Below are 20,130 nucleotides of genomic sequence, written 5' to 3' on the forward strand. Positions count from 1 at the left end.
AGTCCCTGAGCTCAGAGGCAGCTCTTTAGAGGACAGACTGTACCCCGAGTGGCCTTGCGAAAGCTGCTAACGCTACGAGAGCTTCCAGATTTCTGAGAATCCCCCGGAGTAACGAGAAGGGGAGGCTTGGGAGAAGGAAGTCAGTGCAGCTAACTAAGGAGCAGGGCTGAGAAAGAGGAAGCATTCACCCTGGGTTTTTTGGCTCCTAGGCAGCATTTTGCTTTGGGGAAAACAAACAAACAAGTATTTCCCTGGCTGAAAGCCTGGAGGAACCGGACCCCAGGCACTGCGGGGTACAGCTGTGCTGTGCTGTGCCCCGTGGCCCCTGGAACAGAAGCTGTGTCTCCACGCCAGGGGCTGAGCGGGCCCTCCTGTCATCCAGAAGCTGCCGAGGGTTGGCCAGAGCCAAGGGCCTGGGGCAATTATCTATTTCACTTCGCCCAAGCGTCTACTCTGTTTGGGCTACAGAGACATGGACCCTTTTTTTTTTTTTTTTAATATCTTCCTAACAGGGCTAGGAAAATAGCCAATACCTTAACATTTTCAAAAGACTATTAAATGCAAAGTGCCACGAACAGGGGAGGCTCCGTGTTCGCGTGGAAAGCTGGACCTCGGGGGCTACCCAAGTTACGACCTGCACCACAGAGGACATGTTTATTTAACAGCTCCTGTCCTTCCCTCGTGGTTGCAGGGCTGAGCTTGGAGGACCTGCCGACTCATTTTTGCGTCCTCGGTGCTGACACAGTGCCTGGTCCGCCGTAGGCACTCAGTACTCTGACAAATCCTGGTGTGATAAACTGGGAATGGGCCATACTGCAAATGCTAGCATGGATGAAGCGAGTGGGACACACAAGAAACAAGATATGGCCCCAAGAAGTTTCCCTCAATCTCCAAAGCAATTATTTTTATAATTACTATTTCATTCCCTTTTTGCTTCTCTAAAAGCCCTCTGTTTTATAAACTTAGGTCTCTCTCCCCCCCGACCCCACTTCTGTCCATGACCCCTTCCTCCCTGTCCACTCCCGTCTCCCTTCTTGGTGAGCTTGGTCTCCCATGGCTTCGGCTCCCACCTGTCTCTCCATGACTCCCAAATCTACATCTGCGCCCGAGCTTTTCTCAGGGCCCCAGATCTGTTCCTTGAGACATTTCCACATAGATCTTTGGGAGGGGCCTCAGATTCCACCATGTGAGCTCCTCATGCCCGCGCCTGTCCCCACCCCCAATCTGCTAGGCCACCTGCTTCCTGTCGTAAATATTTAGTGCTATCACTTCAGGGAAGCTCTGGAAGTTCCTCCTGTAGGAATGTCCCACTGGATGCTCCTGCCTCCTCTCTATCGAGCTGCCAAGACCAGAGTGGTAGGCTGCATCCTGGTCCCCCCTGCCAAGATGGCTGTGTCCCAACCCCTAGACTCTGTGAAAATGTCAGCTTACATGGCCAAGAGGACTTTGTGGATGTGACTAAGGATTTTGAGACAGATGACGACTCTGGATTCTCCTAGCGGGCTCAACGTCCTCACGAGGGCCTTTGTAACAGAGGTCAGTCAGGGAAGGAAAAGTGAGGGCAGAACAGGGGTTGGAATGAGGGAGCCAAGAGCCAGGAGGCTCTGCAAGCCGCAGAGGACAAGTATGCAGGCTCCTTGGGAGCCCCCCACTACCCCCCAAGAAGGATGCAGCCTTTGATCTTAGCCCCATAAGATCATTTCAGACTTCGGACCTCCAAAGCTGCCAGATAATAAAATTAGGTCGTTCTCAGCCGCCGAGCGTGTGGTGATTGGTTACAACAGCCGTAGGGGACTAGCACAGAGATTTCAAAGAGCAGAGTGAGTGGGAGACAGGCTGCCAAAAAAGTGGCCCATGATATTTATTTCAAGGATCAAGGTGGTAGAAGTGGGTCCAGGAGCAGAGGGGGTTTGGTGAGGAGACAGACCTGCAAGTGATGGCTCGGGGGAGGCTGTTGGCGTTTGAGGGTCCCCTCCCCATCGCCTCCCACCGAGCTGGCCAAGAGGCTTCAAGAGCGCTGCTGGCGAGCTTTGCAACGTGCTTCTCGCTGTGGGGACGCTTGGGCGACTAGGGCTTCACCTGTTCCTGCAAAGGCTGAGGCTGACTGAGGACAGTCTGACTCCACTGGGAAAGCGGAGAGACCCCCAGGGCCCCCCAAATCCAGGGACAAGTGAAGACTCACAGGAAGGGATCTGGAGGCCAAGGCAGGAGGGCAGCTGTGGGACCTTCCGTCCCGGAGGTAGTGGGACAAGGGGTGCATTAGGGGCCCCCTTGGAGCAGAGAGGGGCCCCCGGGAGAGGGAGAAGGGTTGGGGTCCTGTGTCCATAGGGCCTCCTGCAGGGCCAGGCAGAGCGGAAAAGTGGCTGGGGAAATGCTGTAGAGCTGGGGGGTGCAGGAGGGATCGGCTGGGGTGCAGAGCGAGGCCCCTGGGGGGTCCCCCCTGAGGGCTCAGAAGGGGCTGGGTTCAGCGCTGCGTGAAGAGGGAACCGCCTGCCGCAGCCCCTCCTCTTCCGCGTCTTGCCTATTCCACGAGCCTGGACGCAGTAAGTCCTGCCCGGAGCCTATTTTCTAACTAAAAGCGATCAGAGGTTAATGTCTGAGGGTGAGCGGAACGGTCTTGCATAGGCTGGCCGCTCTTCACCAGAAGCAAAGAGCACCTCCCCGCACCGCCCACCGGGGGCCAAGGGACAGCGGGAGAAGATGGAGTTGCATCTTGAGACGAGCCCCGCCGCCTGCGAGCTGGCCGGAGCCGCCCCAGCCGCGGATAATCTCCTGCACTCCTGGCCCAGGTCCCGCCCTGGCCCCCCACCCCCGCCCCCGGCCGGCCTGCCGCCGTCTCCCCCAGGCCACCCGCGCTGCCCAGCTGGGGCCCAGCACTCAACAGCCCCATCACCCCTTGCTCCAAACATCCCTAAACATCGGGTACCTCCCCGCCCTCCGTCTAGAGAGCAGAGTTCCTACCGCTTCGTGGGGCTTCCCTGGCCCTGCACAACCTCCATCACTCACCCCATGTCCCCTGTCCCCACATCTAGCACAGCGGCTGCTGAGCACGGCACGTGCCCCAGGACCTTTGTGCTTACTCTTCCCGAGTCATCGTCTCCCCTGTCCCATCACACTTCCTTCTCTGTGGACGTCCTGTGTCGTCCTTCGTAGCGGCGTGTCACTGCTCACGAAGCCGTGGCCACCCTTCCTGGGCAGAGCTGCCCCTCCCTCCCGTCCTCTGGAGGGTCTCCCCGGCCCTTCATTCATGTCCAGCCAAGGGCACTGTGCTCCAACCTGGGATACCATGGTAGGTAAGACGTGGCTTTGTGCTGACGACCTTCAGGACACCCAGTCTACTAGATGCTGACAAGCGGAGAGGCATCATGACAGTGGCCGTGACCCGAGTGGGGGTCACCCCGATCTGCCCTGGACTGGAGTCATAATACACGATTTCGAGATGCCGCGCACACACATCCCCTCCACTCTGGCGTGAGCTGCTGGTCCGGGACACACCCAGGGCCAGGAACAGGATCAGGTTTTTATCCCCTCTGCCTCCTCCAGGAGCGCCTTACACACAGTAGACCCCCCCATGAGGGTCAGTTTAATAGAAAAGAGAAAAAACCCCACCTTCATTTGTGCAACGACTTATAGGTGTCCACGTACTGTTCACAGGCTCTTCTAAGGCCCTTCTCCAAGACAGTGGTTCTCAAGTTCAGCTCCTTCCCAAAACTCCTGTTTCTGAGGTCCCACCCCCAGAGACCCCGCTGTAATTACCCTGGTGGGGTTCAGGCATCTGTTTGCAAGCCCCAGTCTTCTCGGGGATTCCACCACGCAGCTAGGATTGAGGGGCACCACTCTTGGCGCTGGGGCGGGTGTGACCCCCACTTTGTACGTGGAGGCTCTGAAGCAGGGAGAGGCTCAATGACCCACCAGAGCTCACGTGGCTTGTGAAGGGTGGACCCAGGACACGGACTCAGGAGGGTTCGGGGCCACCCCGACTGCTGCCTCACCTCAGGGAGGGCAGCGGAAGCAGGGAAGGGAGCGCGGATCACCGTGCAGGATCCTGCTGGAGCGCCCTGCCTTGGCCTCGTGGGGGAAAGCGAACCATTGACGCCTCAGCACCATTAGCCGCAGGGAGCCCACGAGGGAAGCGTAGCTTACTGGGACCTGTGTCAAAAACAAGACAAGACCTGCTTCCTTGTGACAGGTCAGACAAAATACAGCATTCTTTACGGCCTGCTTCTTTGCCTGACAACTTTTATTGTGATTAATGGTTTCTCTGAATTCACTTGCCTTCTCCCAGTGACTCAGTCCTAGATACTCCAGCCTGAGGTGCTAATTTGGTTGATTACACAAAAGGAATCTCTTAGAAGTTATCTTAAGACTCCGAAGGCCAAATTTCCCAGAAACATTCACTTCTGCCAGATTCCAAGGCCCATGATATAGTTACTCAGTTTTAACTTTGATTGAACTTTGTTCAGAATTATGAAATTAAAAGAAGAGTAAGAAACCATAAAACTAGTTACCACCTAGACAGCTTCTAGGTTATAAAGAAGTTGAATTCCAAAGTTTGTAAATCAGTTGTTCAAAGTGCATAACAGACTCTCCCACAGAAACCATGTTTTAAAGGGTGGTCAAGTTCTCAAGCTCTCCCGTGAAGTTTGTCTAATGTAGGAGATAACAAGGAATATTAAAAGAATGGAGAAATCCAGAAATTCTCCATGATTATTTTCTGGGAGAAAAGCAGAATAAGGAAAGAACTATACTTCCGGCGGGGAGGGGGAGGGGGAGGGAAAAGGGGTTGCCCCTCAATTGTCTCCAAGCAACTGAGAAGCTAAAGGGACACAGCCTTTTGCCATCCAAAGCTGGATGGAAATGCCAGTGGAAATGGGGTCACACAATTTAATATTTTATATTAGGAACTGCATGTACACACACACACATATACATATATATGCATACACATACATCCTCCCACACATATACACACATGCATACATATTTACACACATACAGATTTAGGGGAAAGGATCTCTCAGGCTGGAGGAGTTTCCCAGGACCAAGGCTTTGAGTCTTGGGTGAGACACTGGGGATGAGAAAGGGATGGCCCAGACTCCACACATCACTGCCATATGACTTTGGATCTTTGATCTGAACTCCTGAATGTATCACATACTCATAGAACCACGTTTTAATCTGCTCTTCTGCAAAGTAAAAGCTTGTGGAGGAACTCTATGTTACACTGTGGCGCATGAGGTAAGTTGCATGGTTTGATTCTGTATCACACAGAGAATCCAAGCAAAGCTTTTATCCTTAGTGTAGGATCCACTGCACATTACATGTGCATATTTTGTGTCCTTTAATAAAGCACAAGCCAGAGCATAAGTCAAATGAAACAAGTTCTTAATTATTTGAACCAGATTGCATGCACCCACCTCATACCATATACGTAATCAACTCAAAATGGTCGTAGACCTAAAGGTTAAAACAAAAACTATAAAACTCTCAGAAGAAATCATGGGTGTAATTCTGTGTGACCTGGGATTAGGTAATGGTTTCTTAGATACGACACTGAAAGTCACTAAGTGACAAGAGGAAAAGTAGATAAATTGAACTTCATCAAACTGAAAAACTTTTGTGCTTCAAAGGATACTGTTAAGAAAAGCAGATGATGACCCTACAGTGGGAGTGGATATTTGCAAACTTGATAAAGATCTGTGTCCAGAATATAGAGAGAATGCTTCCCGCTTACAATAAAAAGATAAATAACCCAATTTTTAAAAATGGGGTAAAAGTTTGAGTAGACATTTCTGCAAAGAACATATACAGATGGCTAATAAAGACATGAAGAGATGCACAGAGTCAGGGAAATGCAAATCAAAACCACAGTGGGATGTTAGTTCATGCCCACTAGGCTGGCTGACATGAGAAGGACACACAATATCCACTGTGGGCGAGGATGTGGAGAGATTGGAACCCTCCAGTGTGGCTGTTGGGAATGTAAAATGGTGCATTCACTGGGGAACATGATTTTGCAGTTCCCCCAAAAGTTAAATATAGAATTACCACATGATCCAGCAGTTCCGCCCCTAGGTACCAAAAGAAATGAACACGTATGCCTGCATAAAGACCTACACATGAATATTCATTAGCAGCAGCTTCCATGACTGGCAAAATACAGAAACCACTCAAATGCCCATGAACTGAAAAACAGGGAAACATCATGGGACACGTCCATACGATGGACTGTGACTTGACCATAACAACGAATACTGACACTTGCTACATGGCTGAACCTTGAAAACATCGTGCTTAGTGAAAGAAGTCAGACACAAAAGGTTATAGATCGTATGATTCCGTGTATATGAGCTGCTCAGTATATGCAAATCTGCAGAGATGGGAAGCAGATGCGTGCTTGCCCAGAGCTAGGGAAGGTGGAGGGAGAAATGGGGAATGACTGCTAACAGGAAAAGGGTTTCTTCTGGGGGTGATGAAAATATTCCACACTTGGCTAGTGATGATGGCTGCATGACTTTCTGAATATGCTCGAAATTATGGAACTGTCTGCTTTAAAGGGGCAGATTGGCTGGGATGTGGATGATATCTCATACAACTTTAAAAAACAAAACAAAACCCAGAACCCACAAGATCCCTGCGTCCATGGAGGGGGCGGTCCCAGATCACCGGTTATTGCCTTATCAGCAGAGGGTGAGCAGATTAAGTAGCATCCCACTGTGGATCACTGGAAACCTGAGATTTATGCCCCCTTTTAGTTTCAGCGGTAAGCATCTGCGGAACACACTCCAGCACCAAGTGAGGAGTTCATTAGAACACACAAAAATAGCATCCCACCTACCGAATATCTGTCATCTCTGTTCAGATCGCTTTTCTCGCTCTCTCTCTCCTTTTAAAAAAATCATCATATACATGCAGATCCCCAACAGGAAGCTCTTTTTTTTTTTTTTTTTTAATGTTATGTTATGTTGGATCATACTCAGGTCCTATTCTCTGAAAGCTCAGTGATTTTTTTTTCCTGGAACAGTGGTACGTCAGTGGTGGTCTGAAGATGGTGGGTGGTCCTGGACTAACCAGTAAATCAAGTGTCTATAGCTCCCTTGGGGGCAGGGCAGGAGGCAGTGGGGTGGGGACGGTGGGGAGCTGGGTGGGGAGAGCCTCTCTACTTGAACGGGGCAACCACTTCCGTAGCAGGGGGCTGTTCCAGGAGATAACATAAGCTGGAAATCTGGATTTTTTTTTAAATGTAAAGTCTTTATTTTGCCAATGCATTTTTTAAACATAGCATTTGTGGGCTGAGTTCCCAGCGGAGGCCACAAGTGTGTGACCTCGGCTCGAGGAGGCCTCTGCCTTGGTTCTTCGGTGCAATTAACATCAGAATTTCAAATCAGAGAGTGTTGACATGGCCCCTGGAGTTCATCTAGTTCAACCTCCCACTCCATAGTAAAATCCCTTCTACAACAGATGGCCACCCTGCATTTAAGTAAGTTAACAATTCAAGCCCAAAATGTGTAGTTTCTGTATTGGCCTCTTAATAAAAAAACCCTGTAGGATATGGGTTAGGGAGGAGGGTGGTGGGAGAGCTGGGTTGAGAGGGGCAGGCCTGACATATGGGGCTGCAAGGGGCTTCCATGCTGGTTGATTTGTTTTGTTTTGTTTTTTTGGTTTTTTGGAGGACTCTTTCTTGTGACCAACCCTAGTATTTTTTTTTTTAACCCTAATTCATTAAAGTGTATCAGCATGTTTGGGGTTTAGTTTTTCTGGAATTCCCAGAGGAAGACAGAATTTTAGACCTGGAGTGGCCCTCAAAACTACGGGTGTCTGAATCCCTCATTTTACTAAGATCCATAAGGCTTAAGCTGTTTGCTCAAAGAATGTCAGACATTGGCAGCCAAATCCTACTGTAGTTAATATTTCTTTCAATGGGTCAAGTTGTAACTCATAAATAGGATCCAAATGAAAGTATGATCACTTTGAAATTTCCTGTAGCCTATGTAACAGACTCTCTCAGCACTCATGGGTTTTTTTAGATATAGAAAGATTTACAAAAAACCAAAAAACAACAAAACCCCCTATTTTTTTGACTTTCTGAGCTACCTTCATGGCATCATGTGATAACTCACAAAGTTATCTATTCATAGAGCCCACTGGAGATTACTTATCATTCTGAAGACAGCGTTGGCCTAAACCACAGAGGTCTCCACAACTCATCTCAGGGTTCTCATCTTCCCAATAAAACCCTTTTGCAAGCTGTTGCTAAGTGTTGGATTAACTTGTGTTTCTCTTCCTTTATTTGCCATCTGAGGAGACTTGGCAGATAGTGGGAAAGACAAGGAGGAGAAATGAAGGACTCAAAGAGCCCCTGAATTTAGTCAATCCATCCCTGCATAATTGAAAATTGTGTGTCACTTGGCACAAACCACTAGGAGTGGAATTCTTTTGGTCACTAGGGACGGTGGGGAAACAGGGCCCAGCAAGTGGGTGGATCAACAGCAAGGGGCCTGTGGGATCCTGCCCTTGGCTTGCATTGTTGGTGTTTTTTTTCCCCCTTGGTACAGCACCTACATACAGATTTGCCAAGCCAAAATAGGAATAAAAACACAGGCAGTAATAGTGACCCCTTATTAAGGGTAGAGATAGTTATGAGTCATATGAAAAGTCAACAAGACCTCAGTTCCGGTAATCATCAAGATTTTTTTTCCCCCCTGCATTTATACTTGGTCCTTCTCTTTAATTATATAGAGCTGCCCCCAAAGTATTGAAATGATAGATGGGAACACCATTACTGCAGCAGGGGACCCGAGCTTTTGAGCTTTATCATTCATGGTAGCCAAGTGCTACATTTCAGCCTGTCTCTGCTCTCAATGCAGCTAGGAACCTTCGAAACCTTTTGTGTGAATCCAGGAGGGAAAACAGTCTGGCAAATTCTGACAAGCATCTCTTCAAGAGCACATTTGTACTCTGTTAAAAAGCCCAGGCCAACTGCTGCTGGTCGTCATGGGAACAGACATACACACCATTTACACATCAGCTTCTGAGATGAGCCTGAAGTCGCAAAACCTCTCCGACAGGAGGGGAGGTGAAGCCCAGAGCCGCATCGTTCGCACAGCCTAATGAACGGGTGTCTTCGGTCTTCTGAGGGGCTGCGGTGGGCATGCTGCCCTCTCCGTGTCCTATTTGTAACCGGCTGGAGAATTCATGGGCTCTCCTCCACTCTGTGTAAACTTCAGGACAATTCAGTCGGTCACATTTCCTTTCCAAAGCCTGTTTACTAATTGAGGCCAAACAGTATTATAGTCACTGGGGGAAAGAAGGAAGGGCCTCTCTTGCTTATCCCTCCTGGAAATCAATTTCCCTAGCTTTCCATGAAGGTTCTGTGGGGCACACTTAAGATATTGGGGTGGGGGGAAGCTGGGGGAGGAGGAGGTCTTTCATGGGCCTGCAGAAAGAGAGGTTAATCATGGCTTGAAAGCCTTCTCCTGAAAATGGAGTTCTAAAGATAATAAGTAGCTGTTCACCCAATACTTCCCGAGGCCTAGGGCCTCAACAATGGAATGGAGCTGTAGGAAATAAACCCACAACAATGGAAAATTTAGACTGAGGGGAAGCTCGAACCCTCCAGGTAAACCTCAGTGAATTCAAGTGGAAAAGAAGGATGGAACACATCCTCCCCCATTAGTCTTGAAGGGAAGCCACGGGAGCTCTATTCATGAGCAGTAAAATTAGCTGCGTGTTCAATTTGCATGACATTTGTTATTGCAATAAGCAGTCCACAGCATGACTTAATTGCACCCCCTACAAATACCTAAGAGGAAAGAGAAGGAAGGAAAAGAAAGGGTTTCATCCACTGAATGACAAATAGTCACGAATCCAGGAACATTTAGCAACTGGTGATGGAGTGAACATCATGAGCAACGCACGGCTAATAAAAGTTCCAGGCCTGATGGTGATAAACTTTCCCCCACCGCTCCATTACTTTTTTCCTTCCTATAATTATGAACATTCATCACATAAGCTCTGACTTTAAAATGTCAAACTGTCTCCTTGTAATTTTGCTTTCTCACCTTGCAATTTAAAAAACTAATTTTACCGATTCCGTTTTTTATTCCGGATCGTCTTTCAAAAAACAATCCCAGGAAAAAAAACTCAGGGGTAAGGATCCCTTCACTATCTGGAGGTATTCTAATACCCGCTAGGTATTGCACTTAGACCCGGTAGGTCAATAGGTTATAGCTTAAAGGAAGAGCTTGTTTCTCCCAGAGATTTCAGACTGGCATGCAGACAGGTGGCAGACATTTTGGAGGGGGGTGGTGGCAGGGCTAACATGGTGTTTGAAGAAATGACATAAATTCCTTTTAGGCTTTGGCTCTGCAGTTTGCCACAGTCCCCCCCAATTCTCTAATGTCTCCACCTTGCCTGTCCACTTACTTAAGCAGCCTACTCTAAGGCTTGGAGTTCACATCTCGCGTGTATTTGCCCGTGTTCTGCTCTTCTTCCCTTTGGTGTGCGTTCAGATTAAGTCTTTTCTTCAAGAATTAAGTCAGGTCCTCCTCTTCGGGTCTGCTGGTCTCACGCGGCCCTGCCTACCTCCCCTCTCTGGAGCCCTTGGTCTCAGTTCTTACTTGTTTTCTAATTGGTCGTGACGCTGGATAGTAACCAAGTAGTAAACTCCTGGACGTGTGATTTGCCATTCGCGTGTTCTAACCCAGGACAGTGGTCGTTGTGGTGCAGGAGCCCAAGAAAACCATGTCAGGTTAGGGTTGGACAGGACCAAGGGAGCGTGCACACCACTACAATCACATGGATCCGCACTGATTTCCAAAGAAAACCGGAAACTACTGTGCAGTATTTAGAGCTCCTCGTGATGGGAATTGTTCTCCTTGGGAGTTGAGATTCATAGTTGGGTTATTAGTAGAAGCCTAAAATCGTGCATTTCTGCCTAAAACCTGTAAGTAATAACAGTTGTCAAAAGTGGGATGTGCACACACATCTAAGTAATTTCATGATCTCACCTAGGGAAGCCATGGGGTTGAACTGAAGTCTTTGGAAACTGTATTGGTTTCCTGGGGTGCTGTAACAAATTATCACAAATTAAGAAGCTTAAACAATACAAATTTATTCTGAAGGTCAGAAACCCTAAAATCAAGGAGTCAGCAGGGCTGCTTTCCTTCTGGAAGCTCCAAAGGGAGATTTTTTCCCCTTGCTTTTTTAGTTTCTAGAGGCCACTTGCATTCCTGGGCTTGTGGCCCCATCCTCCACCTTCAAAGCCGGCCAAGCAGCATCTTGGATTTTTCTCTTGGATCATCCAGCCTCCCTTTTATAAAGATCCTTATGATTCCATTGGGCTCATCCAGATAACCCAGAATAGTTTCCCTATTTTTTTTTCTAATCAAGCTCCACACCCAAGGTAGGGCTTAAACTCACAACCCCAAGTTCAGGAGAGGCACACAGATTCCACCAACCAAGCCAGCCAGGGGCCCCAGTGTCCCTATTTTAAGGTTAGTTGATAAACCATATGAATGCCACCTGCAGCCTTCATTCTCCTTTGCCATGGAACCTGACTTATTTACAGTTCCAGGGACCAGAGCAGACTTCTTTGGGGGGCATTATTCGGACTACCACAGTGACACTCATGTAACAACCAAACCACCAAGAGAAAGCTACCATATAATTCTGTTTTAAAACAGTTATATTCCACTGGTATTCTAAAATTGCTGATAGAATGAAGGAGGCTTAACCAAGATGCTCTACGATGGTAGAGCAAAAACTGGTTTTGAACATGGAGATGGATTATTTTTCAAGAAAGGGGATGATTCAGTGATTTAGGAGTGTTTTGCCAAAAAAAAAAAAAAAAAGTGTGTTGCCAGAAAAACCACCAAGTAGAAAGAAACTAAAACTTCAAAAGTCAAAGTATGCCTCCCACCCCCAATCCACACACACACACACACACATTTAATTCTTGTGACTCCACAACTCCTGAACCATTTGTGTGGAAAACTCGGACCACTCCATCCCTCACTGCCAATCCTCCTGCTTAAGCTCCATGTCTTGGGATAATGCGCGTGAAACATGCATGCTACTGTATTTGGATGGGCCAAACCCATTTGATCTCCAATCCAGGAGAGAGAGTCAGGGCAGAGAGGTGGCAGGTCTTCCCACATAGGAAGAGGAGATCACAGACCAAGAAAAGGAAGATGAAGGTATGTCATTCAGGAACTTTTCTGTGGTTGTAAGAAACATATGTCAAAGCGGCCACACAATTGTTCAACAAGAGGCAAATGAACATAAAACCATGTTTACTCTTAGAAACCAAAGCTTTGTGGGAAATCTTGGATTTATGGGGAGGGAGGGCTAGGAAAGCATGTCTGTTCATTCCCTGATCCTTTCCTCTCCCCCTCATTTCTGAACTTGGGGTTTGGAGACCCTATTACCAGAGGATATTTACTTAATGGTTAATTTTGCTCGACTGGGCACTTCCTTTCCCTTTGCATTTTGTAACACGTGCCAACTCTCTCCCCTCCCCCTCATTTTTTCCTCTGTAAAAAATGAAATGAATATATAAAGACTTACTAGTACTGAAAAAAATCAAGGTACAGACAGAAATATGAGGTGGTTTTACTTTTTGCTTTTTCTCTGTAGACTGCCACGTAGAGGACAATCATAATTGATTTATCCTAAAGAGCTATTGTATGGAGAAATGGAAAAGATGTCTCATTTTGGCAAGAAAGGTAATAACAGCAGGAGGAACTCAGATTTACGAAATGTAGAGTCAGGGATGCATTCCGTACCCTTCCTGATTCTATGGTCTTTCTGTGTACATATGCTGAGCTCCTACCATGAACCAAATATTGCCAAGCATAAGGTTACAAAGAGAAATAAAATCGTATTTGTCCCCAAGAAGCTCACAGTAGGGAAGAAAGAAAGGTAATTTCATTACTGTATAGTATGAAGTAAAATTCTCAAATATACCTAAACCCTGGGAAAATCCAAAAGGTGAGAAAAAACTAAATGTTCTCCTTGAGAAAAAAGTTTGGTCAAACAATCCTTGAACACAGTTGTGTTTAGTGACAGGAGCCCATAACTGGGATTTAGATTTGTCAATAAATGTTAAAAGTAGGTCATTATACAAAATTACTTAATTAGGAGCTAAGGTTTTAGAAAAATTTATATGAGTGAATAATGTGTTATATCCTTGTTTCTGTTAAAGTCAAAAGAAATATTTTATGTTGGGTTTAGAAAAAAAACTAGAAAGTGGCACCACCTGGTGGTTACTACCCAAAGTGTTGAATTGACCTTGCGATTTCAAATACGGGAAGTCATCTTGACTAACTCAGAAGTCTTATTAATGCTTTACATAAAAGTTGCAAACTGATATGTTCCCAGAAAATCAGAAACATAGAGAAAATATTTAAAATTCTGGCCAGAGCAAATCCAGTAATATCCAGAATAACGTACCACCAAAAAAGAGAGTTTGTATATAATATTCATTGTATAATATTGGCTTTCCATGATATAATAAATAAGAATTTAGCCTGGTAATGGGTATTAAGGAGAGCACATATTGAATGGAGCACTGGGTGTTATACGCAAACAATGAATCATGGAACACTACATCAAAAACTAATGATGTACTGTATGGTGACTAACATAATAAGAAAAATATTTTAAAAAGGTTTTTTTGAAGAATTTCTTATTCTGTTATTCTTTCTCCATTTTTAAAAGCAGGAATTCATCCACACAGAACTTTTCAACATCAGTTGTTTGATCACACTGCACTCCCCCAGTATTTCAGCCAACAAAGCCTATTTATTTGTTGAAAATCAGTCCTGTAAAGTTTTCCACATTCTGATTTGGGCTGGTTACTTCTTCATGGTGTTGCTTATTTTTCTATTCCTTATACTTCCTATAAATAGTAAGATCTAGATTAGATAAGATCTTGATTAGATTCCAGTTCAATTTTTTTTGGTAAGACTACTCATGGGTGGTGTGGTATGCTTCTTATTCATCAAATCCCGAGTCCAGTTGTTCTGTTCGTAGTGATGTTAAGACTGTTTGGTAGGTTCACGTGATGTCAGTTGGATCCCTTCATTATCAAGTTCCCCAATAACTTCTCATTGAGAGTTGGGACATCTATTAATGATCACTGTCTCTATCCATGATCTCATGAGGATTGCAAAATGATGATTTTTATAAATGCTTTTATTCCTTCTACATTTACAGTGGGGATTTCCTCATCATCTTCTTAGTTTGTTTGAAATAGAATTTGTACAGGGAAGAAAGGACAAATGTGTGATTTACTTCTTTAAAGTGTATTTTGAGGATAAAAAGTTAGTGTCCTAGCAAGCTCCAAAGGGGACAATGATATTTTATGTGTTTCATTATGAATTCAGACTGTTATATATTTGATGTATTTCAACATATAGCAGGTATTATTCTTTTGATGCTCAGATTACCCCACCTTGGACCACTGAGTATATTTTTGACACAAATACTCTATTCATAATGTAGTACAATTGTTAAGGCACACTCTTAACACTCTCAAGGTAAATTTACTACTTTCAAGGAGGGAAACTGAGCAGTATGCACCAGGAGACTTAAAAATATTTATACCCTTGTATCACAGAGGAATTTTTCTATGAAAATAATCAGATGTGAAAAAAATTATACAAAGGTATTAATTCTATGCAATTAATTCTGAACAATTAGAAAGAGATGCCAGTAGGCTTTGATATATTTGTATGATGAAATATTATAGATACCATATTAAAAATCCAGTTTTTGAAAAATTTTCATTATCAGGGGCATTTTTAGATATTATATCAATTGAAAGAAGATTACCAAAATCTTATATATGATTCAGTTATTATGTATAAATATGTATATAAACAAAAGACTAGGAAGACATATTTCAAAATGTTAACAATAGTTATATCTAGACGGTGGGATAATAGGATATTTTTTATGTAGCCTTTGTATTTCATTTTATAAATTATCTCTACCAATATGTATCACATTAGATCCTATTACAAAGCAACTACTATTGAAATTTGTGTGAGTAAAATTGATTTGTTATTCTTTGAATAATAAACCGAAGTGATTATCTCCTTTTGTATTAGTGGAAATTGTGCAAGAAAGAAAACATTTTTTCCCTTAACCAAAAGATCATTGTGACTTAGTTAAAGAATGAAAACAGAACTGAGCTGGATTTAACATGAAACACATGAAAGACTTCCTGAGGTCTGTCCTATTTTCCCTCCTGGGATCTGCTCATTGCAATTAATGACACTTCTCCAAAAATAAATTTCCCCTGTGCCCGCCAATGAATCAATCTGGTATTTCAGCTTGATTCTTATGGGGAATGAGGAGCCCCACCACAGATTAAGATGGATGTGTCTACCATTTGTAATGGATACCACAGGGCATCTCCTCCCACCAGTTCCTTTTTTGATAGTGACAATTTCTAATTTTTGACATCCTAATGTCTAGTTGTCACTTTGAAAAGTCTGAAAACCCCAGTTCAAACCACTTATTAAGCCCTTAATTTCTGCTTTCCCTTATTACCAAAGTAATAATAAGTGTTCAATGTCAAAAAAAATTAGATAACCCCGATGAGCTGAAAGAAAATAAAATTCACAAATAATTCTGTCAAAACACTTCTAACGTGTTGGCATCAATCCCATTTCCTGGATCTATATGACTAGCTTTGGGGACAAGATTCATATCTAGTTTATTATTTCCTTTGCACACAGGACACACACTTCCTGGGTGTTTATTGATGCTCGAAGTGAGCTGAAGTGGAAGAAGAAGAGAGGGAAAAGTAGAGCCCTTCTGGACAGGGCGACCCCATGGAAAAGGCACAGATGGAAGAGTGAGCTCTCAGTGTTTGAGGTGGGGGAGGCCGGTCCTGCCTAGTAAGAGGGGTCATGTGTGGCAATTACGGGAGGAAAATGGTGGCAAATGAGGCATGACTATGGCTGAGGACTTTGTAGTATGAGCTGGTAAGGGACCATACTGAAATCTATCCTATTATATGAAAGTCCTTAATTCCTTCGTTCTTTGAATCATATAATTGGTTTATAATGAAGGTTGGTGGCAAGGGGACCTATGTAGAAATAATCCCATAAATTTGATGAAATTAGATACATTTCTTTTCTTTCTTTTTTTGGTATAATTTACTTGGAGTACAATTACCCCTCACAGTATACAGTTTTTTGAGTTTTGGCAAATGTATACAATAGTGTAACCCCCATCACAATCAAGATATAGAAGAGTTCCATCAAACAAAAAAGATTCCCTTGGACCTCTTTGTAGTCAACCTCTCTAACCAACCCTTGGTGGCCAACGATTTGTTTTCTATCCTTACAGTTTTGTCCTTCCAAGAACGCCATGTGAGTTGAATCATACAGTAGGTGGCCCTTTGAGTCTGCCTTCTTCCTCTTAGAATAACGCATCTGAGCATAATTCAAATGTACGTATCAGTTCCATTCCTTTTTCTTGCCTCATGGTATTTCACTGTATAGATATACCACAGTTTGTTTAATCATCTACAGTTGAAGGGCAATATATTTCTTTTTAATATAACACATATAACTAATATTGTACCTTCAGCCAGCCCAAACAAGAATTCTAAGTTTTAGAGGTTTATTTATTAATTGTCAAAAATGGTTGGAGACAGGAAAAAGAGAAAATCCAAGTAGAGCGTAAATTAATTTTAGAAATATGGATGTCATTACCCAGTAGATTCATTTTCAGAGCAGTCAGAGAAAGAGAACGGCTGAAGGTCTCCAGGTCTGTGTCCCAGCGCAGCCTCACTGATGAGTGACCAGAGAGGAAGGAGGGCCTTTGCCTGCACTTCCCCAGAAGATGCTCTAGAGCCGCCTCCCCTGTTTGAGGACCTCATAGAGCCAAAGCGCCATGGGGCTGATCAAAGGTTGACCTTGTTTCTAGATCCTGCCAGTGTCTTGTCTTCAGTTCTTCTCCACACTCATTGTAATCTGGTGATATCCTTCCTACCACAGTGTCCTTTGATGGCACACAAAGTGATCTTCTATATTTCTAGGTACTTATTTGAAAAGTGAAGTTGCTGTTCTTTCTGCCTCACAACATTCTCAGGGGCCAAATTGGTGACTCTGGGTTAAATATCATTGTTAGGTCAGTAATTAGTCAGGATAAAATGGAGAAAAGAAAGTCGGAGAAGATAGGGGGACAGGGAAGACAGAGGTGACAAGGAGAGGTGTCAGTCTCATCATCTAACTCTAAGGGGAACCCCTCTCTGCCTCATGCCCACTCCCACCCACAGGTCCTGGTGTTCACATGGGTGGTGGGAATTAGAAGAATCTGATCTAAGATATAGGCAAAGGTGTAAAAAGGTAATTTAAAAACATCTACTTTTTAGTTCTAGGGTGTTTCTAGACAAAGAAATTCAAGTAAGTGCCTGGTGGTTTTTAAATTTTCTGCTACTTGGAACTAAAACCTTGGATTTACAGAGAAACTATCTACTGAGCAATCAATCATGCTCTGGGAGGCCAGAGCTGGGGAAACATTGGGTATCATGACAATAAGACTTTTTAAGGGTTAGAAATCTAAAAGCAGCAAGGTGTTTAAAAAATGGCAGGAACAGACTTCCGGGAAAGATGGCTCAGGTGCATTATTCTAAGCTCACCTTGTCCCATAGTACAATTAGATAATACCCACATCAGTGTAAATAATCCAAAATATGACCCAAAGACTGACAGAACAGACTCTCTATAGCTAAATGCAGACGAGAGGCCACATTGAAGAAGGTAGGAAGGGTGGAGATCAGTTGGGAGCTAAACGTACTGTCCAAGAGAGGGACGGAGGCCACGAGCATGGAGAGGGGAGCGAAACTGACCCTCACACCAGGCACCCCGGCACAGGGAACCTGCAGAGGGCAGAAATAACATTCGGCTGTGAAACCAGAGGGGCCTCTCGTTCTTACAATCAGCGGGGCTTAACACCTGGAACTTCAGAAATCAGCAGGCTGGGTTCCAGGAAAGCCAGGAGGGCAAGATGAAACTGAGTCCCTGCCCTAAAGAGGACATTGCAACAAAGAGACCCGTTGAGGTACAGCATAGAAGCAGCAGTTTGAGAGATGCCTGGGGCGTACGGGAGGGAGGTCTGCCTACTGATCTCCGTGTGTGCGGGGCAGCAGGGATATTTGGGAGACCTCTCCAAGAACAAAAACCTGGTGAGGGTCATCTCCCCCCCGCCCCCCCTGCCGCCCCGTCTCCCAGCTTAGATGCATGGACACCTGCAGGAACCAGCACAGCAGGAATATCCTCCACCTTGCTTTCAAATAGTGCACCCTTCTCCTTGCTCTGTGAATCCACCCACTCCAGCCCTGTGGCATGAGTTTCTAAAGTGGCTCCAGGCCCCTTCACAGAGCAGACCTGCAAACCTCTGCTAACACCACGTGCCCTGCCCCCATATACCTGCACCCTCCGATCTTTCCCTGGCTGGAGCCCATTTGAAGAGGTGCCACAAGCCTGGTAGTGTGCGAGTAGCCCCAGTAGGGGTCAGAACCACTCCCAAGTGACTCCTGCCCCAAGGAGAGGGGAAGATAACCACATAGGCCAGTTTGACTGTGGCCCCAGTAGGGGGCTGGGGGGAGACATCTGTTCTGACGGCTGGCCCTGCCCACCAATGAAAGCTTCTCAGGAGAGAACAAAGCATCCTGCAGGCCAGTGCTACTGCATCTCTGCCGAACACCTGCTCCGATTCAACTCAAGGCCAAGGGAGACCCAGACTGGCCCACTGACAACACCGGGACCAAACCCTGCTCACAACCGGGCAAAGAGAGCCATTGCAGATGACTGGACTGAGGACAACTGTGGCTCAACCACAGCAATAGGGTGCACACAACACACACAGCAGACACTCCCGAAGTGCCAGGCTCTGGTGAACAGGGGACCTTGCACTCCAAGGCACTGCAGGTCCTCTTCTCCATAAGGCCACTACCTTTAAAAGCAGGAGATGTGGCTGACTTTCCTAACACATAGAAACAGACAGAGAGAGCAGGTAAAAATGAGAAGACAGAGCAATATGTTCCATATATAAGAACAGGACAAAATCATAGCAAGAGAGCTAAATGACATGGAGAAATATGCCCAACAGAGAATTTAAAGTAGTAGTCATAAAGATACTCACTGAACTTGAGAAGAGTGGAGGAGCTCTGTGAGACCTTCAAAAAAAGAGAAAACATGAAAAAGAACAAATCAGAGATGAAGAACTCAATAACTAAAATTAGAAATATACTAGATGGAATAAATAGCAGACTAAAGGAAGCAGAATGGATCCATGACCTGGAGGATGGAGTAATAGCAAGTAGTCAAACTGAATAGGAGAGAAAAAAATAAAAATGCAAAATAAATAAAAAAGGAAAACAGACTCAGGGAACTCAGCAACACCATCAAACGTAATAACTTTCACATCATAGGGGTCCCAGAAGGAGAAGAGAGAGAACAGGAAGCAGAAAATTTATTTGAAGAAATAATACCTGAAAACTTCCATAATCTGGGGAAGGAAACAGAAATCTGGATCCAGGAGACACAGAGAACCCCCACAAAATCAACCCAAGGAGGTCCACACCAAGACACATAGTAATTAAAATGGTAAAAATAGTGATAAAAATGATTTAAAAGGCAGCAAGGAAAAGAAAATAGTTATGTACAAGGGAAATCCCATAAGGCCATCAGCTGATTTTTCAGCAGAAACTTTGTAGGCCGGAAGGAGTAGCATGCTATAGTCAAATGCTGAAAGGAAAAAATCTGCAGCCAAGGATACTCTATCCAGCAAGGTTCTCATTCAGAATAGGAGGAGAGCTAAAGAGTTTCCCAGACAAACAGAAGTTAAAGGAATTCATCACCACTAAGCCAGCCTTACAAGAAATGTTAAAGGGGACTCTTTGAGTGGAAAGACCAAAAGCAGGAGTAAGAAAAGTAGGAAACACAAAAGCAGTAAAATTAAATGTATCTTTAAAAATCAGTGAAATAATTCACGAAATAAAAGGATGTAAAGTAGGACACCATATCCCTAAAATGTGGGGGAGGGAGGAGTAAAGAATGGGTTCAAACTTAAGTGACCATCAACTGAATACAGAAGATGTTATATATA

General features: G+C 44.9%; 1 long non-coding RNA gene across 2 annotated transcripts in view; it reads right to left on the reverse strand.

Moving 5' to 3' along the window:
• The window catches only part of LOC145722915 (uncharacterized), a 102,329-nt gene that overhangs the window by 48,585 nt on the left and 33,614 nt on the right, over window positions 1-20,130 (reverse strand). For both annotated transcript variants that reach the window (XR_014147467.1, XR_014147466.1), the window contains exon 2: window positions 19,165-19,198. This is a non-coding gene — a long non-coding RNA (uncharacterized LOC145722915). The remainder of the gene's footprint in view (window positions 1-19,164; window positions 19,199-20,130) is intronic.

Source organism: Leptonychotes weddellii, chromosome 8 (assembly GCF_054177405.1).
Source record: "Leptonychotes weddellii isolate Sample4059 chromosome 8, ASM5417740v2, whole genome shotgun sequence".
Classification (NCBI taxonomy): Eukaryota; Metazoa; Chordata; class Mammalia; order Carnivora; family Phocidae; genus Leptonychotes; species Leptonychotes weddellii.